General features: G+C 41.3%; 1 protein-coding gene across 1 annotated transcript in view; it reads right to left on the bottom strand.

Annotated features, from left to right (window-relative positions):
- The window catches only part of frem1b (Fras1 related extracellular matrix 1b), a 262,434-nt gene extending 256,262 nt beyond the window's left edge, over nt 1-6,172 (bottom strand). The window contains exon 1 of the mRNA XM_078561195.1: nt 5,897-6,172. The gene's annotated coding sequence lies outside the window, so the exon portion shown is untranslated. The remainder of the gene's footprint in view (nt 1-5,896) is intronic.
- Between the last annotated feature and the right edge of the window lie 13,133 nt (nt 6,173-19,305).

Genomic DNA, 19,305 nt, shown 5'->3' with positions numbered 1-19,305 from the left:
TTCAACACCTCTTTGATCCTTTTGTCTGTGACATCTTTTGATTATCTGCTCCTATCACTGCTTGCATGTCCCCACAACCACCCCACCCTCAACTTCTCTCTCCCCCCGCCCCCCACCTTAGACCAGCTTATATTTCACCCCTCTCCTAACTATACTTCAGTTCTGCCGAAGGGTCATGAGGACTCGAAACGTCAACTGTTTTCTTCTCCACCGATGCTGCCAGACGGGCTGAGTTTTTCCAGGTAATTCTGTTTTTGTTTTGGATTTCCAGCATCCGCAGTAGCTTTTAGCTTTTTGTTTTTAAATATTTAAATGCCCTATTAATGGCCATTTTACCAGGCCATCAGCATTTTGCTGATGGCAGATTGAGAGCCCCGCACCCCTCTCCTGCCAGGCGGCCCTGTGCATTTCCTTATTCAAAGAGGGGTCTGTGGACAGGGAAGGCGGCCCTTATGAATTAGCAATTACCTAGAGGGATTTCCCCTCCATCAATTTTTATGTTTTTTTTAAACTATCTTCAGCCTACTTCTGTAGGCTGCAGGACCTCTACCTACCTCAGCAGTGGCCACCATTCCTGGTGGCACTGCTGAGGTTCCTGAACTGCCAGCCAATCTGATTGATCTAAGGCGGGTCTTCCTCCTGAGTGAGGGGCAGAAGTCCTGTCTCCAGCCAATTAGCGCTCCATGGAGCATTAAATGGCTGCGGGGTTGCTGACATCAGCGGTGATGCATTCCTGCCAATGTTTCTGGTGGGGTTTTGAAAAACTTTGCCTATTGTTTTCAGACAGATGAGGTAAAAACTTTATGGAAGCCAGTAACAGTCAAAATATAATTCAATTGGTACATTTAATCATGTTCTGAATATATTTGTCTAACATATTATTTTGGATATTAATAAGTTTTTATTTTCTGAGGAAAAAAATAAGGACACATTTTTTCAAAGATTTAACTGGTTCATCAAATTGTCACAGGAAAATGTTGACGCAGAATTCTCCTGTGATAAAACGTTGACATTAAAGGTGTTCATCAAAAATCGTGATGTAGGACGTAACGTTAATGAGAACAGGAAGTGTCTGCCATATGGAAGACATTTCCCTTTAGTGCAGAACAGCATTCATTCTATGCAGGGTGATGAGGATCCTGCCAGGAGGAGGGGCTTTATTCACAAACATCTCTCTGCAGCAAAAGGAAAGCAAGTGACACATGCAATCATCCAGCTGATGTTGTGCAGCTGAGGTGATGCATATTATACACAAGCACATAATCAAGCAGGTATCACAAAGGAATTTCTTATTTCTATTAAGGGCTTTCAATCAATACGTCATATCTTAACAAACCACAAAAGGCTACGAAAAGAAGGCCACCCGAGGATCACCTGACTTCTCTTGTGGATTGAAATTCTCCCCTGTCTCAAGGGGGGAAACAAAAAGAATTTTCCAGACTGATGTTTGACTCAATGCCTTTTCCCTGAAACTAATTCAAAAGGGTAATTTCAAATTAAATGGGTCATTCAGATATAAAAAAAACATTAGCTGTCTCAAACTCTCAAGGTGTGAATGTCATCACACAGGATATATAATTGATCTGGGCACGAACCTTATTTTGAAAGGGACTCTGGACTTGCAGCAGGTCACATGGGTGAGACAGCTATGTTAATTGCCTGCTTTTAAAGAAAACAGCAAGAATCAGCTCTGCAGAGACAGAGATCAGAAAGCCAATGAACCAGCTACAGTCAACTAAGCAGCCAAGGCAATAAACAGCAATACCGTGAAAGTGGGAGAAGGACTCTCTGCAACCTGTTCCAACTTCAAGTTCACCTGGGAACCATCCTTCTGGAAATTCAACTACAAGAAGCCCCACAGCTTACTGAAAATCTTCTGCGGACAAGACCTTCACTTCAACTAAAAGTATTAACTCATCGCAGAAACTACTGGCCTGCCACGAAAGAGAGACTGGGACAATTATACATTGTCATCGTATTGGTTTCCTTCATCTGTATCTAGTCTTTGTGTGAGTGATAGTGTGTGTGAGTCAAGTGAGTCAGGGCGATATGGGAAAATAAATAACCTTCTTTATTTTTAAAACTCACAAAAAGGCTTGCTGTTGGGATTATTTAAATTGTAAAAACCACTTTGATGGTAAGAAAATAAACACACCTTGCATACAAAACACATTGTTCATGGATTGTAGGAAAATACATAAATTCTGTCTGTGACACTTATGAAGGAGAAAAGTAGGCATGGGTCAGTATCTTGAAGGCAGATGAAAAGGAGCAGAAACAGGTCAGAGCTGGAGTTTTAACTTCCTTCTGAAAACAATAACTAGCTAACATGTCACTCAGGAATTTGGTCAGTAAGACATTGCTGTTAAGTGTTAACACCTGATCGCTTACAGCATATCAGGTGGCATCTCAGTAGGCTTTCAAAACACCCCCCGGACGTAGTTCCATGCAAAAGCCATTTTTGATGCACAAGCAACACAGAAAATTGGACACCATATTAGTCATCATTGAATAGGCAATCACCAGTTTGAAAACAATAGGAGAGCATGGAAGCAATTTAATCCATTTAATAGCAAATATGCAGGCTAATTTGTTTTGTGAATGTATTACTTACATAGTTACAGCTTTCTCCAGCATAAATAACTATAAATTACTTTCATGTAGACAAAACGTTCTTTATTTTACAAACCTAAAATAGCATTGCTGATGCATCAGTGTTACAGGAGGGGGATTAAAGCAGCAAGCATCTCTGGATTCTGTTCAATTATTTGCTAAGCAATTCTTCTTTTTCAAAAATATCTTGCTGCAAGTGTTTACTTTCTGCACTTCATTATTTGTCTTTGTTCCCTAATTCTTCTCCTCCTCCCTGAAAATGTTGGAATACGATTCCAAGATGGCTGCCAGCTCTCTTCTAGTTCAACCACGTGGCTATTTTCCTGTGCAAGGCTGGATGCTGGGCATCCGCGCATTGCTTCATCATCCCAACCTGTGCTAAGCTGGGGTCTGCTTATGTGCATTTATCCAGTTGCAGAGGGGAGAGAAGGGGTGGGTCACAAGTTAAACAATTACAAATTACTGAGCACATCAGTACAGTAAACATAGCTGAGCAACTCCAGACAAGACTGGAATTGAACCTACAACCTCCCTTGTCTATATGGGTGCTACACCAGGTGCAGGAAGTATCATCTTTGGTTTGTGGCCAAGTTAGCAGATTTCAGACAATGACAAGTGAGGCATTAAGTATTCTCAGCATCCCTGTGTTAGGGATGAGAAACATTAATCAAAATTTCCCCTCAGATCAGAGTTTAGTGGCCCCTGCTGAAGGCATCAGTGTGGGAACTGGAGCAGGACAGGATCAGGCTCTGGTGTGGGGCTCTCTAGAGTGGAATATTCTACTGACACTCACTGTTTAGGCTTACCCATGGGTGGGGGACCAGAGGGACAAAAATAACATGTGCAATCATTCAAACTGAATTATGCTACTTTCTCTACTGTCTGGAAATGTCACAATTTTCCACTCCAGAAAAGCAGTAATAAGATCTTCACATGAAGAGAAAATATTTGGAGAGCTACAGTGAAAAGGTGGAAGAGTGGACTAGCTGAGTTGCTCCTGCTCAGAGCTGGCACGGACACAATAGGCCGAATGGCCTCCTCCTGTGCCTCAATAATTCTGTGGACTGCATTTTCACCTTGAGGACAATAAACAGGAGCCAGAACTGTTCTCAGGTCCCAGACCCACCCCCCAGGGCGAAACAGTCACTGACCTGGATTGTTCCTTAACTGGTATGGAATCTGTTTCCCTTTCCAATTAAGGCCGGCAGCGGGTCCTAGAAACTGGAGGACAAATCAGAGGTCTCCCAGTTTGAGAGGGGCACCTGACTGCAGTAAAGGGTAAGGAGCTGGGAGTGTACCTCAACAAGAAGGTGCCCTCAGCCAATTTTTTAAAGCTTTAATCAAAAAATATGAAAAGAAGCTAGGCCACTACTGTTGGGGGATGGTGGGAAGAATCCCTTCAGTTGCATTGCTACCCAGGTAGGCAGGCAGGGTGGGCCTCTAGGCTGCCTGGAGCACTGGCCCCATGGTCTGGCACTGAGTGTCCGCCTCTAGAAAGTTGATCTGCCCCTGTCACGTCGGGAAGCTGAAAAATACCAATCGGCCTCTGTAATGCCTGCTTAACAAAGCTCTTAAGTCTAATTGACTTCCTGCCTCGTGGTCATCATCGGGAACAGGGTCAGGAGGCTGATACACCAGCCTCATAATTTTCCAGTCCCATCAATCTCCGTTCCTAATGCTGGCCGGGCCCAAAAATCCAGCCTCATGATTCTATGTACTCAGTACAACACGGAACTGGAAAATTGTGGCTTCAAAGCCAATGACTTGAAGATATATTTGGGAACTGACACCAGTGCTTCACTGAAAGGTTGGGTTACCATCTTTTGGATGAGGCATTCAGCTGAGTCCCCATCCCCCTACACGATTGGATGTAATGGATTCCATGACAGTATTTGGAAAAGCAGGGAGCTCTCCCATTCTCCTGGCTAATAGTCCTTCTTCAACTAACACAACTGAAAAAACTGTTTATCTGCTCATTCATACATTCGCTTTGCATGAAGTAGCTACTATGTTTACTGCCATAACAACAGTGACCACGCTTGAAAAGTAACTTATTGGTTCTAAAGCATTTTGGGATATTCTGAGCATGTGAGCAGTATTATATGTTTCTTAAATAATAATTTAATTAACAGTTTAAAAACTCAGATTTTAAGAGTGAGATACAGAGGGTGTTTTATAACAGGTTAGCAAAGCAGTATCCACAGTATTGATCTTATGGATAAGGACGGATATGGTTTTCTAATTACTACTCCAGTGCAATCTGATATTAACCACAAACCTGCCTTTAATTGCCATGGCAGGTTAAAAAGGATATGACTGACAGTAAAGTATCCTGTCTATTAGTGACTGTTTCAAAACATTGCTGCATAAACTGTTATACTGAAGAGGTAAACCTTTTGTAATATTTAAACAATGTCAGGTTAAGATCAACAAAGAAAGGTAGTATAATATAAATCATTTTCGGAAAAGCTTTGTTATTATGACATGAAAAATGCATTAATTCAAAAGGTTTCTAAAAGTTGCAAAACTGCAAGTTTAGAAATGATTTCAATTAAATGCCTGAACCGTGATGCAATTTCAATCTCACTTGTTAAACAGTGTAGAAGTTTATCAATTGTTATGTTCCTTTAAATAGTTTATGCCCCTGGCTGATTTCAGTGAAGCAGGCCAAGCAAGTCGTGTGAACGGTGCTCAGTCATTTCAATACATTCCTCAGTTTCAAAATAAATGCATTTTTTGAAACTACCATCTATCCTAACAAAACTTTGTGCAACTAAATTGACTTTTGTTTTTACAACAACACAATTTTCTGAAAACATCTGGAGAGAAAATGTAATTCTTTGTAAATTTGTAAGGCAAGTTGACCTGGCAATAAAATACACAGATTTCACTTGAATAAATCCATCAGCTGGACACAATTGATTGTCCAGAACACTTCCATAATTTAGAGCAATAAAGCTTTCCTTTCTAATGACACAAACTAATAGAGCTTTTGCAGGAATGATGTAGCATTTGTTTACAAAGAAAAGTTAAAATTCATCCAAAAGAAAAATGTACAGTGATATCAAAATCCTCAGCTTGATTATTACTGAACCCCTGCCAAATTATTTTAAAATCTGTTGCAGCAACAAATGGTTGAATCATTTCAAACAATTCACGGTATTATTTGCCATATGTGTTTTATGCATTCGCTGAACTCCACTAGCTTTTAATGCATCTAAGTTGTTTTAGAATGAGCAGAGAACATAACAAATCATTGCCAAGAGGAATATTGAAGACATACCTGTGGTGTACTTTCTTGTGGTTTCTCAATCTTGTTCCAAACTGCAATAGTAGGAGAAGTTCTAGCAATTCTACTAGGCCTCCTTAAGGATATCCTTTCTTTTCTTCTGATGCAATCAAGTGTGATTTAATAATGGGAACCATGCAAGTGCTTCTCAGTTCATAATTTTGAGAGGGAGAGGAAAGAGTGCTAAAAACGAGGATATTTTGTGTGTAACTCTCCTAACAGAATTCCCACACACAGATGTTACTGATTCTATGGGGTAGAAATTCCCAACTCCCCAAATGGATTCCAAGCGAATTGGTTGCTATTAGATACGCATTCTGGACTACAAAAAGTTAGTGCAGTAATGAATCTGTGGCCTGGACTACAGGGTTCCATGGTCATTAAATAATGACATGCCCATTCCCTCCTGGGCCATTAACCACAAAGTTATAGGGTTAAATAAACAGAAGCCAGAAACAGTGACCCCAGGCAAACAAGGCAATGGATTAGTCTGTGTCTTCTTTAAAATTTCCAGCTGTTCTGTTCCACTATAAATGTAATTATATACACAATGATGAATAAACCAGGCAATATAACACTCGAATAACTTACAGTTGGTTCTTTACTGAACTCAGCAGTATATATTTGTTATAATAAATGCTTTTATAACCTGCACTTATTTATGCATGCTGAATGGAAAGAAGAAAGGAAAAAAATGTTAGTGAAGGATGTGAAGGGGATTTATGGAAATATGATTTACAAATATTGCAGTTTATGAATATGTTTAATTAAAACTCTCGTCCATTCTGCTCTTAATACAGCAATGGCATTTAACTATTTTATAAGGTTAATCACAAAAACATCCTAATAATGTTTTTTTTCCCACAAAATCACAAGATATATGAAGATGAGAAAATTAATTGGGGACATCCAGAAAGAAGCTGCAGACCTCCCGTTAGAGCATGCGGCTACAAATTAAATTATTTCTGTGGTTTGGTCTCCACTACTTTCCCTGAAGTCTATTTCATGCTTCGAACATTTTTTGTGATGAGATGGACATCTTGACATACCCTAAATAGCAGCTTTAAGAACCTGTGGGCTGGAATTTGCGGCCTCCCCACCAGGTGCATTTTTGGTGGGGGGGGGCACATAAAATATGTCGGGTGGCTAGCCCACTGCCTTCCTGTCCATCCCCGACCCAGTCCCCATAATACGGAAGAGTTGGGTAAGGCACCCACAAGCCAGCTCTTAGGCCTATTAAGGCCCTCAACCGGCCTCCACTGCTGTAATACACTGGGCAGTGAAAGGCAGGCAAGAATGGGAAGGCCTTTTTTCACCCAAGTTGGTGAAAAGACAGGAAGGAAGGAGGCATTGTGCGCATCAGGGCAACTCCCTAAGATTGTACCTCTTTGTGCCTCCCTGCTCAACCTTCAAAACCCGCCCACACTCCCTGCGCCTCTCCCCACTACCCCCCCCACCCCCCCCAAGTGCCTAATCACTCCCTGCCCAAAAAGGGCCTGTCTTACCTGTCTTTGGCACCCATGGGCCTCCCAGGGTCTCCTTGCAGTCTCAGCAGTACCCACCATTGTCTTCTAGGATTACAAGAGCTGCCAGCCAATCTCATGGGCCAGCAGCTCTCAAGAATAGGATTTCCTTCCAATGAGGGATGGAAGACCCACTCTCTGCTTGTTAAGGCCCCTGGCAGCAAATTATGTTGTAAGGATTTGTTCTGTGTCTCACAAGAAGGTCTGGTGACTTGCGTTGTTGAACATTAAGGCTACAATTTTCCAGCCCCTCCTGCTGGCAGGATCTTCCAGTCGCACCAAAGTGAATGGACTTTTGAATGGCTCACTGCATTTGCCGCGATGGGACCTGCTGCGCCAGGACCAGTACACTATCATGTGACTCTCCACATTATAGTGTGGGTGGCACTGTTCTCCAGTTGCACATTAACCCTTGCTATGCTGAACACCAAATACTACACCTCCCCCCAAATCTTTATCCAAACATATTTACAATACAATTTTTCCAAGCTACCCCTTCTCCTCCAACCCCACTCCCTACCCACCTCAAGGTGGAATTGTCCCAGATTTGCACTAAGTGCAGTTGCGGGTGGGGTAAAGGATGTTTTACCCACCAGCTGCAATGGTGGCTTTTCACACCATATTGCCCCATTCCTGGTCCGTCCTGCCTCATTAATTATGCATTCACAGGAAACACGCCAGCTCGCTGGTGGGCAGACTCAGATTTGCCCACCACGTGGTGACCTCAGCGCTTCCTCGCTCCGGGCGCCATATTTAAAGCACACCAGAGCGCATGCCTACTTCATGTCTACAGACCAGGACTGCTCCAGGCGACAGATGGCCCCAAAAGCAAAGAAGACGGCAGCCCCCAAATTTAGTGACACCTCTCTGGGGTGCCTGCTGGACGCAGTGGAAGGCCATCGCAATATCCTCTACCCCCGCTCTGGCCGCGGGAGATCCACCAATCTGGCATGTATTTGCTCTTTCAAACTGAATATCTCATCTTTCATGTTCTTCAGATTGGATTGAAGTTCAAGAATTTCATCAGTTTTGTTGTTAATTCTGCATTCAACCAACTGTTCTGATTCATCAGCAATTCCTTCTCCTGTTCCAGGCATTTTTCATAATACTTAACAGAGATTCTGATACTTGAAGTTCATCAGGTTCTAATTAAAGATCTATCTTCATTGAATTTGCTTCTACGAGGTTATCATTTACATTCCAAGTCATCTTTCAAGTGTTCTACTTTTTGTGAGTGACACTCCTGTGTTCTGATCAGATCTTGTTTTTCATTAGCAAACAGATCTTTCATCTGTGAGTGTTGAGTCCCTGCACTGAACAGTTTCCTGTTAGCAGAGCATAATTCCTCTGCGCTATCCTTCGAGCTCACATTCTGTAATTGCAATTCTGCTAATTGTTTCTGAAACTCTTCATGCGCCTTTGTGAGAACTTCTACTTTCACGTGGGTATGCTGCAGAAATGGTGGAGAACTCTTTTTCTGACTGTCGAATTGAAGCTGCAAGTTTTCTACTTTTTGTTGCTCCTGTACACAAGAGTTCTTCATCTTTTCCTTTTCCTCTAATAGTCTTTCACTTTGCAGTTTGACCTCTGCGTCCTTCCTCATCACTTTTTCCACACATTCATCTTTTTCATGCATGGCATAAACAAATTTGCTTTTCATTTCTTCATATGTATCTTTGGAAATGTAATATTTTTACAAGTTTTCTTCCAAATGTCCAACTTCAGCTCTGCAGCCTCTTTCTTGTACCTTTGGCTTCCTCCGGGAATATTGAGCATTGCTGAGTCTTCTCTGACAACTGGTACTTTAATTCGTTCAGAGTGACATTAAATTCACTTTGCTGTCTTTGTAATTTTCATGAGGAACAAAATTTGATCTGAGGGATCCTTATAGTATGTGAAGGTCCTTCAACAGACTTTCTTTGCCTTTGTGAAGCTCAATTACTTTGTCTTGAGTTTTCTTGCAATTCAACAGAGTCTGCTCAATTTTGTCCTGCTGTTCCTCCATTCTGCTGTTCAAGTCAGTCTTCATTTCTTCATGCTACCAAAGGGTTATGTGCTACTTTTGCATTTGATTTTGAAGGACAATCAGCTGTTCTGTCAACTATTTGTTACCTTGTTCAGCTCTTGCCTTGTCACTCTGTGATTCAGTGCATTGGTTTGTAGCTACTGATAGTTCCAATGCAGCTTTTTCTGAAGTAGTATTCAATATCTTTTTAACTCCTTATGTTTTTACAGGGGCACATATTTATTCTTCAAAGAGTCTTTCAAGACTGATTTTTTTGAGTGCCTCTTCTGCCTGCTGTTGTGCCTGGCTGTACTTCTGGTTGAGTTCTTTCAATCCAGTTTTGATATGAACATTTTCCTGTGGAACAACTTATTATGACACAGCTGATGGTAAAGGCTGAGTTGTTCAAATCCCAGAGGGAAACTTGAAACAACTGTCATAACCCATTTTTTTCAATTTATATGTTTCAAGATGCAGGCTTTGAATTTAGTAGTAACAAGACCACTGAGCCTCAAGAGGTTTTTTATAAAACTAAATTAAACATTTATTAATACAAGAAAGATTGTAAGCACATACATATGTCTACAACATTATTACTATAATAACTAGAAAAATCCCCTAATTAATCTGACTCTCAGTTATACTGTCAAATTGAAGCTGCAAGTTTTCTACTTTTTGTTGCTCCTGTTAAGGCAACAGTAAAACACATAGATTTAAACTGGCCCCTGGCAAAGCATACCCTGGAGAGTTGCATTCAAAATGAGTTTCTTTCAGCTCTGGGTTCTTGCAGACAGGCTTGAGGTTGGAGGCTTTAAATCTTAGAATCCCTCCTCCTTTTACCAATAGCTTTCTCTTCCTTTATACATATTTTCCTCTTTGAATGCAAATTTTCATTGTCACTAGGTTTTCTTAACTTTAAATCTTCTAACAATAAAACCCTTTCATAATACCCACTTTACTAGGAAGCTTTGAAAAAAATAAACACATTGTTTCTGAGCATCACCCTGGTTAGGTATAATATTTCACCCATTCTTTTGAATGGTCTATTTAAAAATGCAAATTGTCACCTTTGCACCTCACCTTTTATTTCCCTGTGTTTATCTAATTACCATTTCAAACCTACTTCTCTTCTATACATCAAAGCCTCTAGACCAGCTGACTTTAATCCAATTAAGAAACACACACATAGACACAGACACCACTAAACTCTATTTTAAAATAATTTCCAATAACATTATTGACATTATTATATCTTCTTGACATAGCTTCATTTTATTTTTGCAGGTTTTGTTGCTTTTGGACTATGTCAGATAACTTTCCTTCATTCGCAGCCATCTGCTCACTCCATGCTGCCACCTGCTATTTCAGTTTGGGTACTGTGGTTGGCATTTTCAAAAAGCTCTACTATGAAGCCTTTTAGCTGCTCCTCAGCTTCTTCTTTCCTCTGCACTACACTCTTCAGCTCGTACACTTCATTGCACTGAAATGGTCTGCAACAATTGTGTATTTTGCTTCAGTATTGTCTTCCTCACCCTGGGATCTCTTTGCCCTTTTAGCATTTTTTTGTGGGGGTTCTATACCATTTTTAAAGGTATGCATTCTCCACAACTTGGAGTTTAAAAGACTGGTCAAAGGCTCTTCATTCCTCACCAAATGTGGCTGAGAATTCACTTATACCTTGCCTTACGATTACGTTGTCGGCAAATTCATCAAATAAGTACAAGAATGTAATAGCTTGCACTTCCTCTGATTTTCTACTTAATCCCTATGTATTCCTGTAATCTTAAAAAATTCTTCCCCATGGCACCCAAATTTGCACCTGGTTTGGCCTTTGCATGAGTGCAAATTGGTCTTGGTAGTTTTCATTTACTATTCACGGCTATTTTTAAGAACAGGGGAGTACAGCTTTAAATTTCTTTCTTTCAAAATGGCACCACAGCAACCATTCCCTCCTCTCTTCTTCCTGAACTTGTCGGGTTTTGGTAGGTCTCCTCCTGCGATTGTGGGCCTGAATTTCTAACCAATAAATTTGACAGGAAATCTTCAAACCAGCCGTTTGGGCTAGGTACTTGTTTTTTTTTAAGCTTATGAACTCAAATGGAATATGATTTTAGGCTTTGACTGTATTTTTAAAATCTTTTTTTTCATTGATATTTACTCAGCCACCATGTGGTGTGGCACCGACTCTGGACTTAGCTGTAGTGTTCTTCTAGTTGCGCTTGATATGCTCTGCCTGGTTAGTGCCCTGATTAATTTTAAAAGAGATCTTCAGCCTTTTTATGAATTTTGCTCAACTTTTTTGTGATCTGGCCCAACCCTTTGACTCTGCGTTCAACCAGGTTTGGCTTTTCGTCTGCACACTTGATTTTTCTTCTGCCCTTCAGGCTTTTTTTTCCCTTTTTGGAATTTTGCTCAGCCTTTGTGATCTGGCTAGGTCCATTGACTGCGTTCATTCAAGTCTGGCAATAGCTTTTTTTAGGCAAGTTCCAGCTGTTTCTTCAAATTAGGTGTACCTCGCTCAGGTCAGGCTTCAGTTTCTTTAGATTTTTATGCTTGAGATTCTGGGTTCCTTCTCCAGCTTCTTTGAGGATAAGGGTTCATTCATTAGCTGCATTGGGATTTCGGGGTCTTTCCCCTGATGCCACGATGTTGTAAGTGTTTGCTCTTTGTCTCACAAAGAGGCCTGGAGGCTTGTGTGGTTGAACATTAAGTGTTTATTAACAACTGATAGCTATATACATCTCCAGGGTATAGCCCTAACTAGATACTATCTCTGTGCTGGCTCTGCTAGTCTCTACTATACTCAGTCCACTATCATGTGACTCTCCACATTGTACTGTGGGTACTGTTTCCCAGTTCCACCCTAACTCCTGCTATTCGGAAAACCCTTACACTACATATTATCACTATGGGCGGCCGCTTTTAAAGCCAGTGGAAAGAAAGACCAAATTTCTTCCGGGGTGCGGGGGAGCAGTAGCACCCCCACCATATAAAATTCAGCCCTATATGTTACTACGGACAAGTAGTGCCCGATTCCTTCATGTACCATTTCCCTAGGTTATTGAAATTCTATTTTTTCCTGATTAGCATCAATATCAGTCATTCAACAATAGAAACCCTGGGGAGGAGGCAGAAAGAGTGCAGGGGAGCTTGGCAGTGAGGAGGAAATCCGGAAATTTCAGGACCATGGAAGGCCTGCTGAATTAAATGGAGGAAGCTCATTATCAATTTTTCTTCCGTTTCCTGCTTGACATTTGGCCAGATTGACAGGCTAACCACAGGTGCCGGGCAGGAAGGCCCGTACCAGGGAGCCACAGCCAGGGACCATCAGGGACAGGAGGGATGAGAGCTCAGTGTGGGCGAGGCCAAAGCCCAAAAAGAAGGAAGGTGGGAGAGATCCAAGTTCAGCAAGGTTGAGGGAGGAGTGCGGGTGTCTGGGTTGGAGCCTGGCAATTGAGGAGATGGGAAAGAAATATCGAGTCTGATTTGAATATTATAATCCCCTGTCTCGCTTCTACGAAACAGGACACATGCATGGCACTCTACCTATTGCCATTAAAACGGCAGCAGCCATGTACACAGTAAATTGGGAATGTGTTCTCAAATTTTTAATCTCCCTGCCATCTTTGTAACCCCATTCCCCGCCACCAACCCCCCCACCCCGAATGTCATAGGTATTGGACTTTATAATGGCCCCATGATGTTGGCTTCGAAATATCTTACCAGTGTCTGTTTTATTGAGTGAACGATTTGCAATTTTAGTTATTGTGGGCATCACAAGCAAGAGATGCCATTCCAGTTTATTATTCAAATAATGTGATCATACAAAATAAAAATTACATGCAGTTAACGTTTTCTAAGAGTGCTTCAAATCCTTCTGCGTAGCTATTAGCCGATTGATGAAAGCCTTTGAAGGAAAAATAAATAAGGAACATAATAATGACCATAGTATCTGACCTTTTCTTTGACATTTGTAAAAAGATTGCTGGTCTCACAGACCTGCCCACAGTAATCCTGGCCAGTGGTAACTCTGTACTAGCAGCTTTCAAGCATGCTACAAAATCATTTCACCATCAGCAGCAGCAAATCAGTCAAAAAGCTATCAGTAATCCTTGCTCAGAGCCAAATCTAGGCAAGGGGTTTAATGAGTGAGTGGAATGAAGGGTACAAGCTGTAAAAATCATCAAACCAGCCACGTCATGGACTAAAGATTTCAGCAACAACGTGGAGAAGCAGCTTTGTGCAGGGATTTCAAACATAAATGAAATTTTAAAATGAGATGTGTGCCAGATAAATACATACATTTCTTAAAAGTTTGAAGTGAACTTTCCAAATTGGAAAAATTATGGATGGTGGCGCTGAGTTTTGCTATATACTTATGACACATGTTTCTGGGAAATCCAACACTCACAATATTGATATTTTCACTCAAGTGAAAAATGCTGATATTACTGTGACATGTTGTTGCTGGTATTTAATTCTTTCACTTGTAGCAAGTGAGACAATAGGTGATGTGAAATCTGATGAACTAGATATAACTTACTTCACCTCCTTCCCCACCACTCCTAAAGAATCCAATTCATCGTGAAGCAGGCTACCATGGGCACTGATGGATGTCAGGCACCTTGGCAGAGTGCCCATTTTTCATGTGTCACCATAGGCAGCAAGTGTTGCCAGTCTGTTCAACTATTGGGGGTTATCTCTGCTGGGCTGCATGTTCTCCTCACCCAATATCCAAACATTTACAGCAGAAGTAATTGGATAGTGATATCTAGAGCCAGAACCCTGACTGACTGTTCCCACTTTCACCTGTTGATATCAGTTGTTGCATTCTTGAGATCACTTAATTTAGCACTCACCAGGGATTGGGCTGAGATTTGTCTATATATTTCAGTAGCACATTAAAGGTGCATTTATTCACTGAGCATATGGGAGAACTCCTACAATACATGTTTTAATATTCTCACAGAGATAAAGCCATGTTTTGACATACATGCTCAATAAAGAAGTAGGTAGAACTAATCAAAATATTATGTCTTCTATCATCTCTGGGCGTTACAAAACACTTGACAGCCAATTCATTATTTTGAAGTGCAATCACTGTAATAATGGAGTGAGCCTTTCATTTAGTGGTCATGACTCTGGGTGGATTTAAGATTGTTGGAGAGGGCAGATTTGGGGGCAGGCTGGACCCTACCAGGTCCAATTTCCCGACGTGAGATGAGCACGTTCAGTAAGATCAGTAAGGGGTGCGAGAAGAAACAGGCGACTATGGTGGAGTGGGACAGAGACAGTAAGGGGCGCGCGAAGAGATAGGCAACTATGCCAGAGTGAGACAGAGACTGAGTGAGTAGTGAACTAGTTTCATGTGGGAACTCAGTGCATGGGGAAAGAGGTGTGGTATACATAGGAATTATTCTAAGTTAAGTAAGTGAATGATTAAATTAAGTTAACTAAATAATGTAAGTAACAATGAAAGGGCAGGTGTTATGTTGCAGCTGTGGAATGTGGGTGATTTTAGGTGCTAAGGTGATCTGTGACAAACACGTATGCAGAAAGTGTAGGCAGCTTGAGGAATTCCGGATCAGGATTATTGACCTGAAAGCCAAACTGCAGACACTGTGCAACTTAAGGGAGGGGGAGAAATATCTGGACACTTTGTTCCAGAAGATGGTCACGCCTCTTAGAATAGGGTTGTCTGTTTTGGTCAGCAGTGAGGGGCAGAAGGATGTGACCATGAGTGAGGCAGGTAATGGGACTGAGCAGACAGTAGTGGAGGAGCCTTAGACTTTACAATGGTCAAAGAGGTTTGAGGTGCTCACAACCTGTTTGGGTGAAAGCGAGGTCTGCAAGATGGATGAGCAAGCTGGCCATGGCACCATGGTACAGGACGCCATTTTGTGGGGAGCAAACAGGAATGTAGTGGTAGTAGGGGATAGAATAGTGAGGGGGATTGACACTGTTCTCTAAAGCAAAGAGTGAGAGTCCAGAAGGCCATATTGCCTGACCGGTGCCAGGGTTTGGGACATCTGCTCAGGGTTGGAGAGGAACTTGCAGGGGGAGGGGAAGACCCAGTTGCCGTGGTCCAGGTAGGTACCCAAGCCATAGGCGGGCAAGGAAGGAAGTTCTGCATAGTCAGTTTGAGAAGCTAGGCACCAAATTAAGAAGCAGAGTCTCAAAGGTAATAATCTCCACATTATTACTTGAACCACATATAAATTGGCATAGGGCAAATAAGATTAGAGAGTTGAATGCATGGCTCAAAGACTAGTGTGGGAGAAATGGGGTCAGGTTCGTGGGGTACTGGCTCCAGTACTGGAGAAAGTGTACCGTTGGGACAGTCTACACTTGAACAATGCTGGGACGTGTTTTCTTGCAAATCACATAACTAGAAAGGTAGAGAAGGCTTTAAACTAAACAAGGAGGGCGAGGGATCAAGCTTGGGTAGATGTGGCAAATCAAGGGGGAGATTCAAGGCAAGAAACCATAATAGTAATATATGAAATGAGTGTCATAGAATAGCAGGAAGGGACAGAGAGATAAAACCTAAGAATACACCAATAGTCAATGCTATATGTTACAAAGATAACAAAAAGACAAAGTTAAAAGCTCTGTATCTGAATGGACGTAGCATTCATAACAAATTAACTGAATTGATAGCGCACATTGAAGTAAATAGACATGATCTGATAGTAGCCATGACAGCTGAAGGGTGACAAGGATTGGGTCCTGAATATTGAGGGGTATATGATATTTAAGAAAAATAAGAAGCTAGGTAAAGGTGGAGGGGTAGCACTGTTGATCAAGGATGGCATTGGTGCAATAGTTGGAGATGGCCATGGTTCAGAAGATCAGGATATAGGATTGGTTTAGGTGGAGATGAGGAATAGTAGGGGAAAGAAGTCATTAGTGGGAATGGTCTAAAGGCCCGCTAATAGTAACCACAATGAAGGGCAAAGTACACAACAAGAACTATTGAGGGCTTGTGATAAAGGGACAACAATAATCAGGGGTGATATTAATCTGCATATAAACGGGAAAAATCAGACTGGCAGTAGTAGCGTGGATGAGTTCATAAAATGCTTCTAAGATAGTTTTTTTAGAGCAGCATGTTCTAGAACTAACCGGAAAGCAGGCTTTATTAGATTTGGTTTTGTATAAAGTGACAGGATTAATTAATGACCTCATTGTGAAGGCACCCTTAGGTAGCAGTGACCATAATATGATTGAATTTTACATCCAGTTTGAAAGGGAGAAGCGTGGACCTAAGACTAATATTTTAAACTTAAATAATGGCAACTATATGGGCATGAAAGCTGAGCTAACGGAAGCGAATTGGAATACTAGGCTAGAGGATAGATCAATAAAGAAGCAGTGGCAGACATTTAAGGGGATATTTCAAAATACTCAGAATAAGTATATTCCTACTATAAAGAAAAATTCTAAGGGGAGGACCCACTATCCTTGGTTAACTAAAGAAGTTAAGGAAAGCATCAAACTTAAGGAAAAAGCATATAACTGCGCAAAGATGAGTGGCAGGTCGGATGATTGGTCAGAATATAAAGAGCAGCAGAGAATGACTAAAAGGTTAATCAGGAGAAAGAAATTAGAGTATTAGAAGAAGCTAGTTAGAAATGTAAAAATGGATAGCAAGAGTTTCACAAGCATTTAAAAAGAAAAAAAGCTTGAAAAGTGAGTGTCAGTCCTCTAGAGAGTGACACTAAAGGGTCAATACTAGATAATAAAGGAAATGACAGATTAAATGAACAAATATTTTGCTTCTGTCTTCACTATAGAGAATACAAAAAACAGTCCAGCAATAGCTGTAAATCAGGAAGTGGAAGAGAGAGGGGAACTTGGTGAAATTACAATCTCTAAAGAAGTGGTACTGAGCAAACTGATGGAGCTGTGGGCTGACAAGTCTCTGGGTTCTGATGGACTTTGTCATAGGGTCTTAAAAGAGGTGGCTAATGAGGTAGTAGATGTGTTGGCGTCAAATTTCCAAAATTTGCTAGATTTTGGAAAGGTTCCATCAGATTGGAAAATAGCAAATATAACCCCTCTATTCAAGAAGGGAGGGAGGTAGAAAACAGAAAACTATAAGCCAGTTAGTTGATGTATGTCGTGGGGAAGATGTTAGAATTGATCATGAAGAACGTTATAGCTGGGCACTTATAGAAACTCAAGGTAATTGGGAAGAGTCAGCATACTTTTGTGAAAGGGAAATCATGTTTAACCAATTTATTGGAGTTCTTTGAAGGAGCAACATACCCTGTGGGTAAAGGGGAGCCTGTAGACCTGCTGTACTTGGGCTTCCAGAAGGCATTTGATAAGGTGTGACATCAAAGGCTATTGTGAAAACTAAAAGCTGATGGTGTAGAGAGTAACATATTAGCATGGATAGAAGGTTGGCTGGCTGGCAAAAAACAGAGAGGACACATAAATGGGTCTTTTTCTGAAACAAAAACAGAAAATAATGGAAAAACTCAGCAGGCCTAACAGCATCTGTGGAGAGAGAAACAGAATTAACTTTTCAAGTCCGTATAACTCTTCTTCAGTCATACAGACTCGAAACATTAACTCTGTTTCTCTCTCCACAGATGCTGTTAGACTGGTGAGTTTTTCCAGCATTTTCTGTTTTTGTTTCAGATTTCCAGCATCCGCAGTATTTTGCTTTTATCTTGGGTCTTTTTCTGATTGGCAGGATGTGACGAGTGGAGTCCTGCAGGGGACTATGCTGGGGCCTCAACTTTTTACAATTTATATCAGTGACTTAGGTGAGGTGAGCAAAGGCATAATAGCTAAATTTGCAGATGACACAAAGTAGGAAAGGATGTTGTGAAGAGGACATAAGGAGGTTGCAGACAGATATGGATAGATTGAGTATGTGGCCAAAAATCTGGCAGATGAAGTATAATGTAGGAAAATGTAAAGTTGTTCACTTTGGCAGGAAGAATAAAAAAGCAGAGTATTACTTAAACGGAGAACGGCTGCAGAATTCCGAGGTGCAGAGGGACCTAGGTGTTCTAGTGCATTAGTCACAAAAAGTTAGTACGCAGGTACAGCAAGTAATTAAAAAGGGTAATGGAATGCCATCCTTTATTATGAGAGGAATTGAACATAAAAATTAGTATGTTGAGCTTCAGTTATACAGGGCGTTGGTGAGACCACATCTCAACTATTGTGTACTGTTTTGGTCTCTTCATTTAGGGAAGGATGTAAATGTGTTGGAGGCAGTTCAGAGGAGGTTTACTAGGTTGATACCTGGAATGAGCGGGTTGTCTTCTGAGGAAAAGTTAGACAGGCTGGGCTTGTTTCCACTGAAGTTTAGATGAGTGAGCGGTGACTTGATTGAAGTATATAAGATCCTGAACGGTATTGACAAGATGGACATGGAAAGGATGTTCCCTCTTGTGGGCGTATTCATAACTAGGGGGCACTGTTTTAAAATTAGGGGTTGTTCTTTCAGAACAGAGATGACGAGAAATTTTTTCTCTGAGGTTTGTGCAACTTTGGAACTCTCTGCCTCCAAAGGTGGTGGAGGCGGGGTCACTGAAATCAAAGGGTTTCTGGAGACTAATGACATCAAGGGAGATGTGGATAGTGGGGAAAATGGTGTAGATGATCAGACATGATCTGTTTGAATGGTGGAACAGGCTTGACGGGCTGCATGGCCTACTCCTGCTACACACAGATATAAGCATACACATATACAGATACACACAGATACACACACACACATATACAAACACACACACATATACAAACACACATACACAGTTACACACACATAGAGATACAGACACAGACACACACACTGGGACAGACACACACATAGACACACACAGACACACACACAAATTCAGACAAACACA

This window comes from Cetorhinus maximus, chromosome 17 (genome assembly GCF_964194155.1).
Source record: "Cetorhinus maximus chromosome 17, sCetMax3.hap1.1, whole genome shotgun sequence".
In the NCBI taxonomy this organism is placed as follows: Eukaryota; Metazoa; Chordata; class Chondrichthyes; order Lamniformes; family Cetorhinidae; genus Cetorhinus; species Cetorhinus maximus.
Note: the sequence above shows the minus strand (reverse complement) of the source record. Positions and strands in the feature narration are given on the sequence as shown.